The sequence below is a fragment of the Lissotriton vulgaris genome, chromosome 6 (genome assembly GCF_964263255.1).
Source record: "Lissotriton vulgaris chromosome 6, aLisVul1.2, whole genome shotgun sequence".
Taxonomy (NCBI): Eukaryota; Metazoa; Chordata; class Amphibia; order Caudata; family Salamandridae; genus Lissotriton; species Lissotriton vulgaris.
This window is the reverse complement of record NC_141694.1, coordinates 595,532,640-595,550,030: the sequence shown is the minus strand read 5'-3', so window position 1 is coordinate 595,550,030 and position 17,391 is coordinate 595,532,640.

The following is a 17,391-nucleotide window of genomic DNA, read 5'->3' as shown; positions in this document are numbered from 1 at the left end:
TCAACTTGATCAGGGCCGATCTGGGCAAGACCAACGATTGGGTCAAGTCACTTGATATAAAAACATCGAGCCTGACCTCGGATGTATCGGACCTGCAATCGGAGGTCCGTGACCTGAAAGCTGCGAACTCTCTGTTTGCCCGTAGGCTTGATGATTTTGAAGGACGTGCCAGGCGCCAGAGCGTCCGAATTGTAGGTGTTCCGGAGGGGGCCGAGGAGGATCCCACCGACCTCTTTGTCGAGAACTTGGTCCAGAACCACCTGGCCCCGGGGGACCTCAGCAAGTTTTTCTCGGTTGAGAGAGCTCATAGACTGCCCGGAGGCCGTCCAAAGCTGGGGGCCCTTCCGCGTCCTATCATCGCCCGCGTGTTCAACTTTAGGGACCGGGACGCTATCCTGCAGGCATCGAGGAGAGGTGGACCGCTGAAATTTCAAAATGCTGACATTAACTTTTTCCCAGACTTCACCCAAGCGGTGCAGAAGCGGAGGCAAAGTTTCACGGGTGTGAAATGTAGACTACGCGAGTTGGGGATGAAGTACTCCATGCTGTTCCCCGCGAAACTACGCATCGAACATGATGGCCGTGCATTGTTCTTCGACATGCCTGAAGTCGTTGGGGACTGGCTGGACACTTTGCCTCAGCGCCGGGAGGATACCGAGGAACAGTCGGAAGGGGCAGCTGGAGGCCCTGATCCTCAGGAATAGAACGATCCTTTGGTCTTTGTTCGGACAATGAGACTGCCCAGGCAGTAGTTTATACAGTACTGTATTTTTTGTTACTATCCTCGCGTACGAACGGGGGTGCCGAGGGGGATAGGGTAGACTCCTTTCTCCTCTAGGGGGCTTTTCGTAGAGTAGTTTTTGGGGGCGACAGGCACACTGCTAGTTGGGGGGGCTCTTTAGTCTAATGCAGGGGTGCAGGGTGGGGGGTGGTTGGGTCGTTTGTTTTCTATGTGTTTCCTTTTTTCCTTTTTCTACTTCATGGCAAGGTAACTGTTATGCTGCTAATTGTGTTGTAGCGACGCCGCCCTGCAGGGCGGGCATGGGCCTCTACATTGACGATGGGGGGTAAGAAGTTAAATGTTCTGAGTTGGAATGTTAACGGGCTGGGGGATCGTATTAAGAGAGGTGTGGTGCTACAAATGTTTAAGAGATGCATGCCTGATGTCATTCTGCTGCAAGAAACTCATTTGATAGGAAATACGTGCCACGCGCTTAATAGAAAAGGTTTCAAGATGGTGGCACACTCGGGGTTCTCTTTGGGGTCCCGTGTGGCGGGGATTATGGTGCGCATGTCACTCCCGTTTGAGATGGAATCCAGCGTGATTGATGAGAGAGGGCGCTACGTCGCCATCACGGGTAGGTGGGAGGGGCGTACCCTAGTCTTGGTTTCTGTTTACGTCCCCCCTGGTTTGCAAACGACTACGTTTCAGGATCTTGGGGGCGCCATTTTGGGTCTGCCCGAAGGTCTGCTTATAGTTGGTGGGGACTTCAACGCGGTTGGTTCTGGGACCCTAGATAAACATCCATCCAGAGATCTTCGGAGTGCGCAGTCCTGGCTTCCAGACTTCTTGGATACTATGGGGCTTATTGACTGCTGGAGGCTTCTTCATCCCACCCAGCGTCAGTACTCCTTTCACTCCGGAGCGCATGGTAGCCTCTCCAGGATTGATTACGTTCTGTCATTGGCGGCCCATGCGTCGGCTGTTTCTGAGGCCCGTCTGATGGCCAGGGGTATCTCGGACCATTCTCCGGTCTGGGTGTCTTTTGATTTTGACATCGTGGTGGCTGAGAAGGTGGCGCCGGTTAATCCGTGGTACTTCCGTAACCCTAAGACCCGTGGACTCCTGGCTAAAGCCATTGAGCTCTACTTTTCTGAAAATGCGGCTCGGTTACGTCAGCTGTGTCCCTATGGGAGGCCTTCAAGACTGTCTTGAGAGGCAAAGCCTTCTCCTTAATAGCCGAGGCGCGCAGACGTAGAGACGAGGATGCGGTGCGGGTGGAATCAGAGATCGAGGAACTTGACTCCCAATTGGAGACTGCCCCGACGCCTGCCCTGCTCCACGCTCTCTCCCTTAAGCAGTCTGAGTACCGGGCCATTGTTACTGACGCTGCCAAGGCTATGGGCAGAGAACAGCAAGGGAGGATATACGATGTTGGGGACAAGGCAGGCAAGCTTATTGCATGGCTTGACAAAAAGGAGATGGCTTCCCGGGTTGTCCCTGAGGTGCTGGGGGAGGATGGCTTGTCTGTTACCGATCCCAGCGCTATAGTCACGGTTTTCGCCGATTATTTCGAGTCCGTCTACACCTCGGTTTCTGATATGTCTGAGGCGGACTCTGACGCCCTTTTGAGAGAGGTGGACCTCCCGTGTCTGTCGGACATTGAACGTGATGACATGGATAGAGGTATAACAGCAGATGAGGTCGCATTGGCGATACGCTCTCTGAGGTCCGGCAAGGCACCCGGCCCTAATGGTCTCCCGGTGGAGCTTTATAAAATAAAGTCCGACACCATCGCCCCGCCCCTGCGGGACATGTTCTTGGAGGCGCGAGAGATGGGCGCGCTTCCCCCGGACCAGAGGTTGGCCACCATTGTGGTCATTCATAAGGAAGGGAAGCCCAGAGACCTATGCCGCTCGTATCGCCCTATTTCTTTGTTGAATGCCGAGCCTAAGATCCTGGCCAAACTACTGGCCAATCGACTGGTGGGCGTGATTAGCGACTTGGTTCACCCGGATCAATCGGGCTTTATTCCTCACCGTAACACCGCCCTTAACCTTAGGAGACTCCATGCGGTCATGGCGAGGATCCGTACGCTCCGGGAGCCGGCCGTTTTGGCGTCCTTGGATGCCACGATGGCCTTTGACTCCCTTGAGTGGAACTACCTGGCGGCGGTGCTGACGAAGTTCGGGTTTGGCCTTGACTTTATTGGATGGGTCAAACTACTGTATGCTAGTCCACTTGCCAATGTTACGGTCAATGGCGAGTGTCTGCATCCTTTGCTCTTCGCAGGGGCACCAGGCAGGGCTGCCCCTTGTCGCCTCTGTTGTTTGCGTTGGCGCTGGAACCTCTGGCTGCCTGGTTACGGATTCACCCAGATATCAACGGGATACGGTGGTCTTCTGGCTTTGAGGACTGCGTGTCTTTATATGCTGACGACATCTTGCTCTAACTTACCTCTCCCTGTAAGTCCCTTATCGTGGTATGCGACGTGTTGTATACCTTTGGTAGGTATTCGGGACTGGTCATTAACTGGTCGAAGTCCCACTTATATGTTTTGAGTGGTGAGACTCCACGGCTCCCCAGGGGATGCACCATACAGATCGCGAGGCAGGGGTTTAAATACCTGGGCATCTATATTTCAACCGATGCCCAGACACGTTATGCGAACAACTTGCTTCCCCCTCTTGCACGCCTTCGTCGTGACATAGAGGGGTGGCGGAAGCTGCCGTTTTCCCTGCTTGGACGTGCGGCGTTGTTCAAAATGATGTCCCTGCCGAGATTTTTGTATGCTCTCCAGAATACCCAGGACCCAGTCCCCTCCGGGTACTTCAGAGAGGTCGAGGGCTTGCAGCAGGCCCTTCTCTGGGACGGCAGACCGCGTATTGCTATAACCAAACTCATGCTCCCGTGGTATGACGGAGGTATCACTTTGCCTGATATCCGGAGGTATTATTGGGCCTCCCAACTAGCCGCCCTCAACCATGGTTTTTACGGTCCAGCCGATAGTCTGGGGTACGCCATGGACCGGTGGCTCCTTGATGGTGGGAAATACTACAGGGCATTGTACTCGAGATCTCTGGATGGAAGAATGACGGGCCCTACCAGGACAGCGGTGCACATATGGAGGGCTGTCACAAAGGCACAGGGATGGAAGGGGAGACTCACATTGGCCACCCCACTTTACGACTCAGACCTACTGGGTAAATTGTGGCATACTAAGGGGTTTGACCGATGGGACCTCATTGGTATCTCCAAGGTCGACGACATGATGGCCAAGGGTGGGATAAAATCTTTCGCCGCTCTACCGACAGAATTTCAACTGGGAGCGACGGAATTTTTTAGATACACTCAATTGCGGCACGCCCTTCTGGCGGAGCTGCCGGTGGGTGAGAAGGTCCCTGGGTCGTCCCCGCTGGAAGATAGGGTGCTGGATGGTCATATGCCGGACAGTGCCATCTCGTTGGTATATAAAAAACTGATTAATGTCCGGACGGACCTCCTTCTGAGTGTGAGAGACCAATGGGTGCGTGATGGAGTTGAACTGGATGATGAGGATTGGCAGTGTTCGGTGTCATCCCCCAAGGAAGTGGCAATCCCAGCCAGACTACGTTTGGTCCAATTGAAAATTTTGCATAGAGTGTATGTGACCGGCCCCCGGTTGATCCACATGGGCCATTCGGTGGACGGTCTTTGTAGGCGTGGTTGTGGTGAACTGGCCACCTTCATGCACATTATCTGGGAGTGCCACGCGGTCGCTTCCTACTGGAGGCGTGTCCACGCGGTGATGTGTGAGGTGACTGGTGTCGAATTGCCGGCTGAAGCCCGGCGCTGCTTACTGAATGTGTGGGGCCCCACGGACTACAATAATGCGCAAACCCAATGGGTCACTTTGGGAAACATGGTGGCAAAGCGTGACATCGCTCAGAAATGGGGAGCCACATCACCTCCCTCTGTGGAATTGTGGAAGACCAATATGGACTGGTGCATGCTTCGCGAGAAAACAGTTTATGTGGCCCGGGGCAAACCCAAAAAATGGCTTGGGATCTGGGGGGCCTGGAACGAATACAGGGGTGATATCTGTCTCCCTCCTGACACTGCCCTATTGGAGGTACAACTTTCCCCTTAGCCTTTACTTCCAACCAAACTGCCATTACCTTGCAAATCCTGCATTCTTCCCCTCCCTATATCGTCCATTCTGCACTGTTCATACGTGTACTCTTTGGGCTCAAGGCCCAGCCTTCTCCTGCGCTGGGTACTGTCGCACTTAAGTACTTTTGCCTTGCCTTTTTCGCACTGTTTCTGGTGCTCTTTTATGGTATTTTAATTTCTGTTTTCATTACTTATAACATAAAACTAAACCTTGTACGATTTTATAATATGCACTGTGTGCACTGATCATCCTCTTTTTATACTGCTGCCTAGCCTCCGGGATGTAAGGCTGAATAGCCGTGTACTTCGATCGGTAAATAAAGGTTTTCCAAAAAAAAAACAAATCCTGAATAGCCTACCAAAAGGTGAAATATCTAGGGTACATCCTAAGACAAGGCCTCATAGAACCTCAGATCGAAAAAGTGAGGGCCATGTCAGCCACCCCTTTCCCGCAAACCAAACGTGAGATGAGGGCTTTCCTGGGGCACGTAGGGTATTACCGTCGCTTTATACCCCAGTTTGAACAAGTAGCCGCCACCTCACCGACTCCTTACAACAGAGGGTAAAACTAAACATCCTAGACAACCCTAGCCCAGCCATTCAGGACGCCTTTCATACCTTCAAACGACTTATCACATCAACCCCAGTTCTGTCCTCCCCTGATTTTGCACGTCCCTTCGCCCTCCACACTGACGCCTCTGACTATGGGATAGGGGCGGTATTGTCACAGAGCAGGGAGGATGGCCTGAACCATCCCGTCATATACATCAGTAGAAAACTATTCCTGAGGGAACTCAAATACCCTACAATCGAGAAAGAATGCCTGGCCATAAAATGGGCCGTGGAAAAGTTAGCCTATTATTTGGAGGGTCGCCCTTTTACTCTCTATACAGACCATGCCCCCTTGCTTTGGATGTCCCGAGCCAAGTCCAACAATGCTATGGTCATGCGGTGGTTCCTGGCCATTCAACCGTTTGCTTTTACTGTTCATCACCAAAGGGGCTCAGAAAACACGGGGGCTGATTACCTTTCCCGGCATCCACTCCCTGAATGGAAGTGTCCTGGGGGGATGGTGTGTAACCAGGGGGATCCGCTGCCCCAGCAAAAAAGGACCCGTGTAACCCCTCGTGGGGACTTACCCTGTGACCCCCCCCTCTTTTCTCTGCAGCAGCCTGAATGGAGACAGTCCGGCGAGCCGTGGTGTATGACTGAGGAGGAAGAGGAGTACGGCCCCCGTTTAACTGGTCCAGGCTGGGAGAGTGGGCGGAACCAGACGTGTCGTCAAAAGCAGAGGATGACAAGGATCAGGTGTGCTTGTGCACCGGAGGCGATTGGAGGCGAGAGGGAGAGAAGGCGTTTGGAAAAGTGCGGGAGAGGGATGGAACGACAGGAGGAGTATCGGAAGAGCAGACGAACACCGAAGGAACATCTGCGGGAGTCGGGACGGTGGTGCTGGAGCCAAGAGGCCAACAACATCACGAGCCACCCAGCCGCATGCCAGGAGGAGGTGTGTGGCTCCGCGAGGTACGTGACCGTATAGCGGGTTGGGTGAGACGTAAGGGAGAGTCTGTCACTTGACCGCTTCCTTTGGTTGTTTCCCGGTGTTCCCTCACCTTCACAAACCTCCCAGTTCCCCCTAGCACCTGACGCCGCGTTATATCACTAGTGGTGTCTTCCTCACTCCCTCCCCTTTTCACTGTATACTAGGGCACTCGGACTGATTCCTCTCCTCACCTTTTTCCCTGCCTCGAGAGTGACCCTGCACCACGGAGCAGATCGAGACGAGACCTAGGAGGAGTCCCACCCGAATCCAGCAGGCAGAGGACGCACTCCGGAGGAGAAGGCAGACGGATGGGAGCCGTTCCCCTAGGAGAGCCACTACACATAAAACCTGCACTGACTTTCTGTTGACTAAAATAAATCAAACAGCAACTAAGACATGTCTCCTGCCTATTCCTCCCGCACCTGTTACAAAAGTACAACGAGTTCTTTCAACAAACCAAACCTCCAGCAACCTGGGAATTCCCCATGCTTTTGTTTTGATTTGTCTTAGAACTCCTGCGAGCACTGAAAGAGCGGCCAGTTCTTAGTGACATCTTTTATTGACGTCTTATGTCCAACCTTACGTCAAACACGGCACCTTCCAGGTATAAATATACCAGCGTTTGCTTTAAGCAACACACGGTGGTTTGGAGCAGAGCAGCTATCTACTTATCCGAAGCCCAGCTGATGCGAGTGCCGAAGGAAGCCGTCCCTCCCATTTGACGCACTGAGAAAGACGCTGTCTTTTTCTCCTGCCGAGAAAATCCAGCTCCAGTGTTTCCAGTCGCCCTTGCCGGTTACTGGGAGATCGAGCCCTGAGAGCGAGATACAAGACCTCCTTCATTCTAAAACCAAGGTACGGAGCTGATTAGATCCTTAGAGAATTCTCGAGTCAGATTCTTGGCAAAAACTAAATTAACTTAAACTGCAGCTCACTTACTCCTTCCCACGTACTAGGCTTAGTTTAGGTACATCGGGGTAGGCGTATCTTAGAAGCACCAGTTGAGTACGTTTAGTCAATCTTTTATTGTTGTATGTAACTGTATATATTTTATACCTTTTAAGAATCATATGGCTCAGAAACCATATCAATGCTTTTACAGTATTATTTCATAATACTCCTTTTACTGTACGCACTTTACTTTATAACAAGTATTGCAATTGTGGCAATTCATTTCTCTTGCATGAGAAAGAAGACTGCTCAATAAATAACACCTCTTATTGAAAACGCCCGTCTCTCTATTTCTCTGCACTCTGGTGAAACTAAGTATGCACGATTGACTGAGTGAAATAACTATCTATTGTTTTCACACGACTCTGGAGATATACTCCTTATTCTGGGGGAGCAAAGTTGTCATGTTTATGCGGTTGTCAGAAGCTGAATCCCTTCTTGTCTAATCAGGGAAGTTCAATCCTCCCTGTGCATTCGCGAAAGTTTCTAGTGACCTCTGAGCTTGCTGGCAAACCTAAATTAAGTCTTACATATTCAATAGAAACCTAGTTGACCTCAGTCCTACGTCTAAACTATTGTTTATGTTATTCCAATGCGCAGAGCCTATTGGGAATATAGGAACTACACTACATGGCGCCCAACGTTTGGTAAGGCGATAATCTAACGCAAGATGCTAGAGTAACTCAGACGTGCTTTTTCACACAGACCCCTTTTTCCCGTAAAAACTCCAATAGACGCCTGGAGTGGGTGAAAGGTTAATATCCGGCAGAATTTAGTAGGATGAGAATACTATGTATTAGTTTTTGGTTTAGTCAACGTTGAAGGATACAGTGTTCCAAAATATTGTGCACCCAATCTTTGTTGCCTCAAAAACTTGCTCAGTAAGAAACTTTCATTAAACAATGTCAAATCATGGCGACAACAACGAAACCGGTGAAGCCGCAGTAAATGCGAATCAACCGGGTGCAGACCTTACAGCGTTTAATGAAGACGACCATGATGCAATAATCATCCCGGTCCATATAAGAAAAACCATAACTATAAAACTTATAGAAAATGGAGTAACATCAAGAGGTGGTACGGTCATATTTGTGGTAGAGGCACATGAATATCGGCAGACAGAGGTATTCTATTCCTGGATAAATTTTCCAGCAGCACACGCTGTAACACATGAGCTCCACTACTACAAAATAGCTGAATCTCCAGCGGAATACTCTCCTTTCGAGGAAGTCGAAATTCCACTAACATACCAAGAGCACCTGCTGTTGTTTAATGGCGCCCTAAAACATCAAAATCACATTACCAGGCTCGGTCCACTAGGTAGACCAGGAGCCACATGGCCGGTTCTAGCGAGCTACACACCACATCCGGACATTGAAGCAATGTCAGACGAAGAACTTTTAGTTCAGCTAAAACAACTAATTAAAATTCATAGACAATTGGTCCAAGATGTCATGCGGACTTCAACAGTCCAACCTGCAATTAAAATTCCACAAAACACCCCTCAACAGGGGAACACAAACAAGATTACACCACAGAATATACAATCATGTCTTGGTAAAACACCTGCAAAACGGGAACAAATTCCATTCTGATTAGCTCAAAAAAATCACTCAGATAGAGGCAGTATTTCCTGATACTACCCCTCACGAAAAACACAGAATTCTGACTATCTGTCTCCATTGGGGATCGCACAACATGTGGAGGACTGTGACACTTGGGGCACAGTTTTCGCTTCTATCTACACAAAAACACATGGTGTTCCATCTATGGCGGTTATATCAAATGTACTAAGACAGATTCAAAATGAATACGGTCCAGAACCTGGTTTAACTCTGGGTATGAAATTACTGAAAGACTTTAAGCAGGTCTCGGGTATATTATTAGCCAACATAAAAGGAGAAGCAGCATGTGTGGCAATCCACCAAAAATTGAAGGAGACAGATATAACAGACCAACCTTTTGAGCTTGCTAAAATAATTGAAAAATCCTATGAAAAATTAGGCAGAGATAGTTTGGGTGGTAAACCAGTAAAACCCCAACTAATTGAAAATCCTGAAAAATCTTTTATTAAAAATAATCTCATTCTCAAAAGAAGAAGTGGGAGGGTAATAAACAAACCACTCCCAGAGAAAAACAGTTTCAGTCCAGAGGAAGGTCTCCCCAACGAAGAAATAGATCTCCAGAAGGGGGGGGGGGCAAGTCTCCCCAAAGGGAGCCCTCTGAAAAAAGATACAACCTTAGAAATAGGGACAATTTGAGAAAACCTGACAGATATCAAGATATTGATACACGTCCCTCTCGATCTTTTCAGACTTCCTCCAAGAAATCGGAAAAAAGAGGACGGTCAGAACATAAAGAAGAGCACGTCAAGTCCAAAGACAAGGAAGCTGCTCATCAAAGTAAAAAAATTACAATTTCCCAGAAAGAAGGTAACCAGTATTAAAATAAAACATGCCGAGAATTCTGAGGACACAACTAAAAAACGGAGAGTGGGCTCAGACAATGCTAGACAGCGCAGCAGAAGTGAGCATAGCTCGCATGATCCTGATGAATCTTCTGGAGACAGTGAACACAAATGAATACATTCAAGTGGAAACTGCAGACACCCAAGTGAGCGTGCCCCATAAACTATATGAAATAACATTACGTATAGAGGGGGACAAAACTAGGAAAATAAGAGGTCTCTTCTGGGAGAACCTATCTAAAGGTTATGATATCCATCTAGCAGAAAAGGACTGGCCACCAGAGTTTGTCAGGGAGTGCCCACATGGCGAAGAAATGATTATGCCTGCCTTCTCAAATCACATTCCAATTCATAAAAAATACACACTTGCTAGAAAATGGGCAGTGGCCCAAGCCCCTGCATTATATAAAAATCATGTAGGGTGGGATGAGGATTCTCCTCACCATAAAATCCAGTTAAAAAATCAACCTACTGCACAAAGGCAGTATCTAGTTAAGCAAGAAGCTAAAAAACAAGTAAAAGAAATGTTAGATCAACTTGAATATCAGGGGGTGATTGAAACATGCACCTCACAAATGAACAATCCTTTGTTTCCTGTCTCCAAGCCAGACGATTCATATCGTCTAGTTTTGGACTACAGACATCTAAACTCCTGCTGTAAAACTTTTGCAGTACAAAACTCACACAGTGCAGCACTAATGAATAATATTGTTCGCAAAAAATATAAAACAACATTAGATATTTCGAATGGTTTCCTCTGTCAAAACATAGCACCTGAAAGCAGATATTTGACCACTTTCTCCAGCATGGGGACAAAAAAACAATTTTGTCGTCTCCCACAGGGATTCAAGAACAGCCCAGGATTATTTTCAGCCAGGGTAACAGAGTTACTACAAATGTATGATGATGAGGCATTATCCTATGTCAATGACATCTATCTTACAGATGATGACCTGGAGACTCACTTGAAAAGAGTGAACACCATAATACTTGGGTTCGCATCTGAGGGGTACAAATTTAACTTTAAAAAATCACGAATTGCCCATCTAACTGTCCTATTTTTAGGATATGAATTATCAAGTGAAGGCAAAAGCCTAGCAGACAACTTCTTAGAGAAGTGTGCAGTACTCCAAGCTCCAAAAACGCTGAAGAACTTACAATCAATACTAGGTTTCCTGAGTTTCGGAAGAACATACATTCTAAATTATGCAGAGAGGGTTAAACCTCTCTACGAACTGATAAAACCTGATTTTAAACCAATTAATTGGACTCAAAAACACACAGAAATTTTAAGATCATTACAGACAGACATGTTAACTAAAACAAAACTGCAAACATGCGCAAACGAACGCAACCTTGTAATCCGAGTCATCCCAGGAAGATGCGGATTCACATACCTGACCTCTAATGAGGGAGAAACGGTACCAATAGCTTACAAATCACATTTGTACACACAAGCTGAAATGAAATTCAGTTCTACTGAAAAAATTCTAACTGCAGTTCAAACTGCTGTAGCAAAAGAAAGAGCCCTAGCCTAAGAGAAGAGAATATATGTTTTAACAGCAGTATCAGCCCTTGAGGCAGTAACAAGACCAGGCATTCCAAATGCTATAGCTCTAGATCCAAAATGGATACAATGGGAAAATTCTTTTGCTACAGAAGACATGACACACGCATTTGTTCCGAAAATGAAAAAACTAGAATATCTGGAATACGAAAATGAATGTCCTCTGCCAACCGAAATTCTGCCTCTCGAACAGTACACCTGTGTAATCTACACGGACAGATTTGTACAACACTACGTTGTGGAAAAACCGATTTGCAATGCTGCGTGCGCGATTGTTAAAGGTCGCTGGCGCTTAGGTAAATTCAGACCGATGGTCACTAAAACTGAATCTCTCAGAAACTGTACAGCTCAGCGAGCTGAAATAAGATCTCTAAAGATGGCGCTTGAAAATGCTGATTGTGAATTCCCGACACTAATAGTGTGCGATTCGCATTACTGCGTCCGATCCTACAATAATTCCATGCAGACCTGGATAAAAAACGGTTACAAAAATGAGACAGGTGCCACAATAAAGCATAAAAACTATGGGAACAAGGTGTTCTTTTGCAGAAAGAACTACAAAAGACTCACGTGATATATACGCAGAGTCTTCAAAGTGATGGCATTCACGTTGCAGGGAATTCATTGGCTGACAGAGCCACAGCCGCAGCTGATCACTCGGCTTCCGTAGCTACAAAAAAGCGTACGAAAAAACAAATAGATGGTGAAACGCTGCTTGCAGTAAAAGTCTCAATGGAAGGCAAATATGCGGCGTTACCTCTAAAATATCCACTCGACAATACATACATAATTGATGCGAACTCCATTCCGTTTGCTCAAATCCCTGGAGTGGGGGATAGAGTAATTCTAAACACGAACCGGAGAGTCTTCTTGATACAAGAAGCACACATGGGATTGGGTCTGAGGCACCAAGAGATCCTGAAATCTCTAATAGAATTACAATCACAATACTGGTGGCCGGGGATGAGCGTAGAAATTTATAAATTTGCAATGATTTGTCAGGACTGCAACAGAGATCGCAGTTGTGAACCGGACCAGACACCAGCCCAGACACCACTATTCGACAGCATCAGGCTATCTATGTGCAGACGTCCGATTGGACAAATGCGGTCCCATAAAAATTAAGAGGAGATTCATTTGGATGTGGCCCCAGCGCTCGGCTGACGCCAGAACTGTTATAAAAGATTTGTGAGTCTTTATCGGCACATACACAATTGGCATGCTACATTCTGACCAGGGTCCTGCGTTTAGCTCTCGGACTTACGAGGAGGCCATAGCCAGCATGGGCATTGCATTGCGGTATTCTAAACCATTCTATCCCGAGGGAAATGCGGTAGTGGAGAGAAAAAAACGGGACATAAAGCAATCTATAACAGCGAGGGTATTAGGTTCGGGTGACGGGTGGGTCAAACATCTAATAAGTGTCCAACGTAGTCTTAATAATATGCCAAGAAATTCTCTAGGAGGTATCAGTCCGTACAAACTTTTATTTGGTACTAGAATGATAATCCAGGACTTGGATTTTCAGACTTCAGTGGTGAAACAAAAAGCCTTTGATATCAAAGATCGTTTGGAGTTTTACAGGACTTAAATGAAACAAGAAAAAGTCTGAGTAACGAAAAGCTAAAGCCAACTACCACTGAAGAAAAACCACCTGTCCCAGCAAGACCTGTCTGGATTCCAAAGATTGGGGATCTGGTCAGAGAAAAGATTGCGGTGAAGAAGGAATTTGGGCCTTCTTACAGAAAAGCAGTACCTGTCTTAGCTGTCAGCGGAACAAGATCAGTTGTACTACCGCCCTTTGCTGGAAAAAAGGAGAACCGAGTTGTATCAATCGACCTGGTAAAACCACAACCATGTGGCCAATAATAAGTAGTAGGCCCAGTGGACTCCCAAGAAATAGCAGAAGACCAAATCTTGCTACAATCCAAGAGGTTCAAACTGAGAGACTAATTACATTTGATAAACCTACAGTGATAAAAAAGGACTATGCAATAAAGCCATGAAACTTGTGCCTCTTGAAACCCAAATTGCAGCAGTTCATCAAGAAACACCAGTCTACAACGATGTAGCCTCGGACTATACAAATGTAACAAAAGAAAATGCAAAGATCAATGGAATTCCGGAAGAAATCCCACCAATTGACAGAACTGCATCTGGCTATTTTATCAACTTTGATGACTTTTCCGATGATCCAAGTGAACATGGGGACAAGCCAGCAACAAAAACATTCAAAGAAAAAATCACAGAACTCTTTCATCAACTCAGAGAAACATATCTAAACTCACAATGGATTAAATTATGGATTGTGTTAGGCGTACTTTTCCTCCTTCTATGGCTCATCTTGGTTTTAAGTTTGGGTAGATTTATTGATAGAAAATATAGTACAACGGACACAGCAAGTCAGAACATCAACTTGGTCCTGAAACCACACAGATCATCACACATCGAAAAAAGAGAACTTTCATCAGTGAACATCACAGCCATCCCTATACCTGGTGGTATAGCATGCGACAAAACTGATTATGAAATCTATGGCCCGGTTGAGCTCTTGAAATATCCACACCAATTTTAAGATCTCCTTAAATGACTTTGTATCGCCTAGTACCTTCTCTGATGATTGGGACTTTGAAAATAATAATAATATGATGTCAGATTTAGAAATGTCAGCAAAATTTACAGCACATGATTATTCGTCGAATTATGAGGAAATGTATTGTTTCAAGCACTTTGGGCATCATTATCTGTATAAATCTGCAAATCCTAGAAATATTTTCAGTTATAATCAATGGGAACATTGTCCAACCCCGCCAAAAGGCAGCTCAAAAAAGTTTTATGAGAAATTCCCATACTTCTCGGGGTTTAATGTCACTGATCCTAAAACATTCTATTTCAAAATGTTAAATAAGACAGGAGTGAAAAACATGTTGACAAATACTAAACTGATTTATTCTGAGAAATTTTATGAAAAAATGTCTACGTTTGTTTTTGAATTTTGGAAAAACAATATAGAGACAAAAACCATCTGGGGTACAAAAGAATGGCAGGTACAAGGTTTAGAAGCATTGTTCAGAGCCTGCATGATCCCAGAACAAATAATGTTCCTGAATGACACAATTCAGCAAACAACCTGTCTTGGTTTAGCCAAGATAAAAGATTTAAACAACCCGTCTATACCAAAGCCAATGCCTGATAGAAACACCACTACAGATGAGGGGTTAGACGTGGCCTATATTTTAAAACAAAACAGAACACTTCCTGATTGGAACAAATGGTTGATCTGGCCCACAGACACTAATAACTGTCATGATAGATTCCTGAACAAAATACAGGGGTTCAAACAGAACATGCCAGACCCAAGATATTCCCAGAGACAACATCCAGGGATAGTTATAACATACAGTGTAGGAAAACTATGCCTCGACTGGCTACAGATATCCACACTTCCCGAAATTAAGCAACACTTAACTTTACTTAAAGAAGGTGCTGACTTGCGAGATTTCATACTGGGACCTCGCAAACAGCGTCAAAAACGTTTCATATACGCCGGTATATACGCAGCTTACAATGAAGCTTGGAAATTAAATCAAATTGAAACTGCAGAAAAAATACGAGAAATTGATCGTATTCATTTAGAAAAAAACACTTTCTGTAGTGGACAATGGGTTAACGACTCTGTCCTCCAGATTCTATTCACTGGACAGCATTGTATCATCTGCTATTGATATAATAGAACAGGATATGATAATGTTACAACATGGTCAGTCCCAATTGCGTTCTATAGTACAGCTAGGCTGGACGTTGCAAAACCTCCGTTCAGGTGCCATGACGTCTAATCAACATAACGTGATTATTTTCTATCTTTAACCTTACTGATATACAAATCTCATTGGCACAAAAAGGAGCAGACTATACGGTGCTGAGCATTGAAAAACTTGAGAGATTACCATTGACAATGTCAGAAAGACCTGTCATTGAATGGATAATACATGGCACCATTACAATCCCAATAACAACTTTCCAGTTTCAATACTGCCAAGAGTATATACCAGCAGGCCTGTATGAAAGGTTGGGTAAAGGATACATCAAATCAACCTGGAATTTACCCTATACACATAGATTTTGGAGTGGGGGAAAGAAAGAGGTATTTCTTAGTGGTAATAATTGTAAAACATCACTGAGCAGTATACTCCCATGCCAAGGTATAAACTTGTATGGATCTTGTTCATCAAACAACCTTTCATGTCATCTGCACGGCACCCCAGCTACACAGATAGAGCCCTTTTTCAGACAACTTTCCAACGGTAGCTACGTTATATTAAGTGACCACAGCTGTTGTGGCATGATGCCAGGAAAACCGTTACTTCCAGGGTCATTTGTTGTATGCAAGTATTGTATGCAAACAGCAATCCAGACATGGGGGCGGCATTATGGCCTTCTGTGAATATCTGTTCTATTCGAATAGATACTTTAAGCAGAATGAAGTCTATTCTTTTACAGACAACTGTGCCTTTAACCTCGTCCAAAGAGACGTATGACATGCAAGCTGCAAGGACAGCAGCAGAGATACATACCCTATTATCGACAAACTGCCCCGTGCATTTCGTAGAAAAGTTAAGTCAACTTTTAAACATGTCAAATACCAGTGGCATTGCACATGTATTTAAGACAATATTTTCAGGACTGTTAACACCTTTTGAAACGGTTCTGGGCATCTTCCTGAATTTTGTGCACTCTCTTTTCGGTGGCCTGCCCCTTATTTTGAGACTCGTAGCAGGAATTTTATTTTTGTTCCTTCTGCTCCGATATGGCAAGCCAAGTCACAGACAAAACTCAGGCTATGATGGAAGAAACGATCCTAGCAATACGCAACAGAGAACGTATCACTAAGGTCCTCGGATTGGCCCGGCTAAGAGATCTGAATACTACCTGGTTTCTTTCATTCAGACCGATCTGGCAAAATTGCATCTTACCTGTGCTTCGATGTCTGCTATGCGGAGAAGAATGCGTGTTGGAGGTCTGTCTTACACTACCATCAGCAGTACCAATGGATATCAACGCTTTGCTTTGTCCAGTAACGACTCATGCAACTTGTTGTCCCCAGCGGCTACCAATTCTGATGACGGCATTTGTTGAGACTTCACCATTACGATTAGGTGACGGTGAAGTACGAGATGAAAGAGGCAGCACACAGGTACAACCCTCTGTGAACATTGCTGATCTAGACACCGATGATGGCAATGCATCGCATATATGCACTATTTCAACTTTTTCGGATTGGCCCAACTTTCACCTACTGTGGTAGACGCATTTTTTGCTGGTCTATCTGAGGTAATGTTCTCTCCTAACAACGAGAATAACAAGTGAAATAGCGAGAACACAGTGTTCCCTGAACTCTGAATTCGGCCTTCAGTTTTTATAAACAACACTACTGAAAACACTTGGTACTAATTTTTCCCTTGAAAGCAAAATTTTTCCCAACTTTCAAAATATTTACTTTCCTTTGGCACAAGGTACTCTGCTTAAAGTAGAACTATTCTTAGGGAACAGAGCTTCTATTCATAGAGACTCTAGAGACAATATTTTTAATCAGCCTCTAGCACATGTACAATCTTGTATAAATATGTGATGAAATGGTCTCGACCTTCTCTTCTGTATTAAGAGCCATTTCATAAATGTAATTTTCGCAATTCATTCAGCTGATATTTATATTTACATTATCTGAATGAGACCACTGCTTGAAAGCCTACAGTATAATACTCATTTTCGTGTATCTATACCATTTCAAGTGCATTCAATGTATTTTGGGGTGGGCTGGAAAAACACATGCATACCTATATGTTTATATATTGCTTAGTATTTAGTAATGATGGACATTATACGTAGAGTGGGTGTTGTGATTGTATCTAGGACCCTAATTAAATATTCCCGATTTATGCCCTTATGTGGTTATAACAAATCATACCCTTATAAAGGCATAATAATCAAAT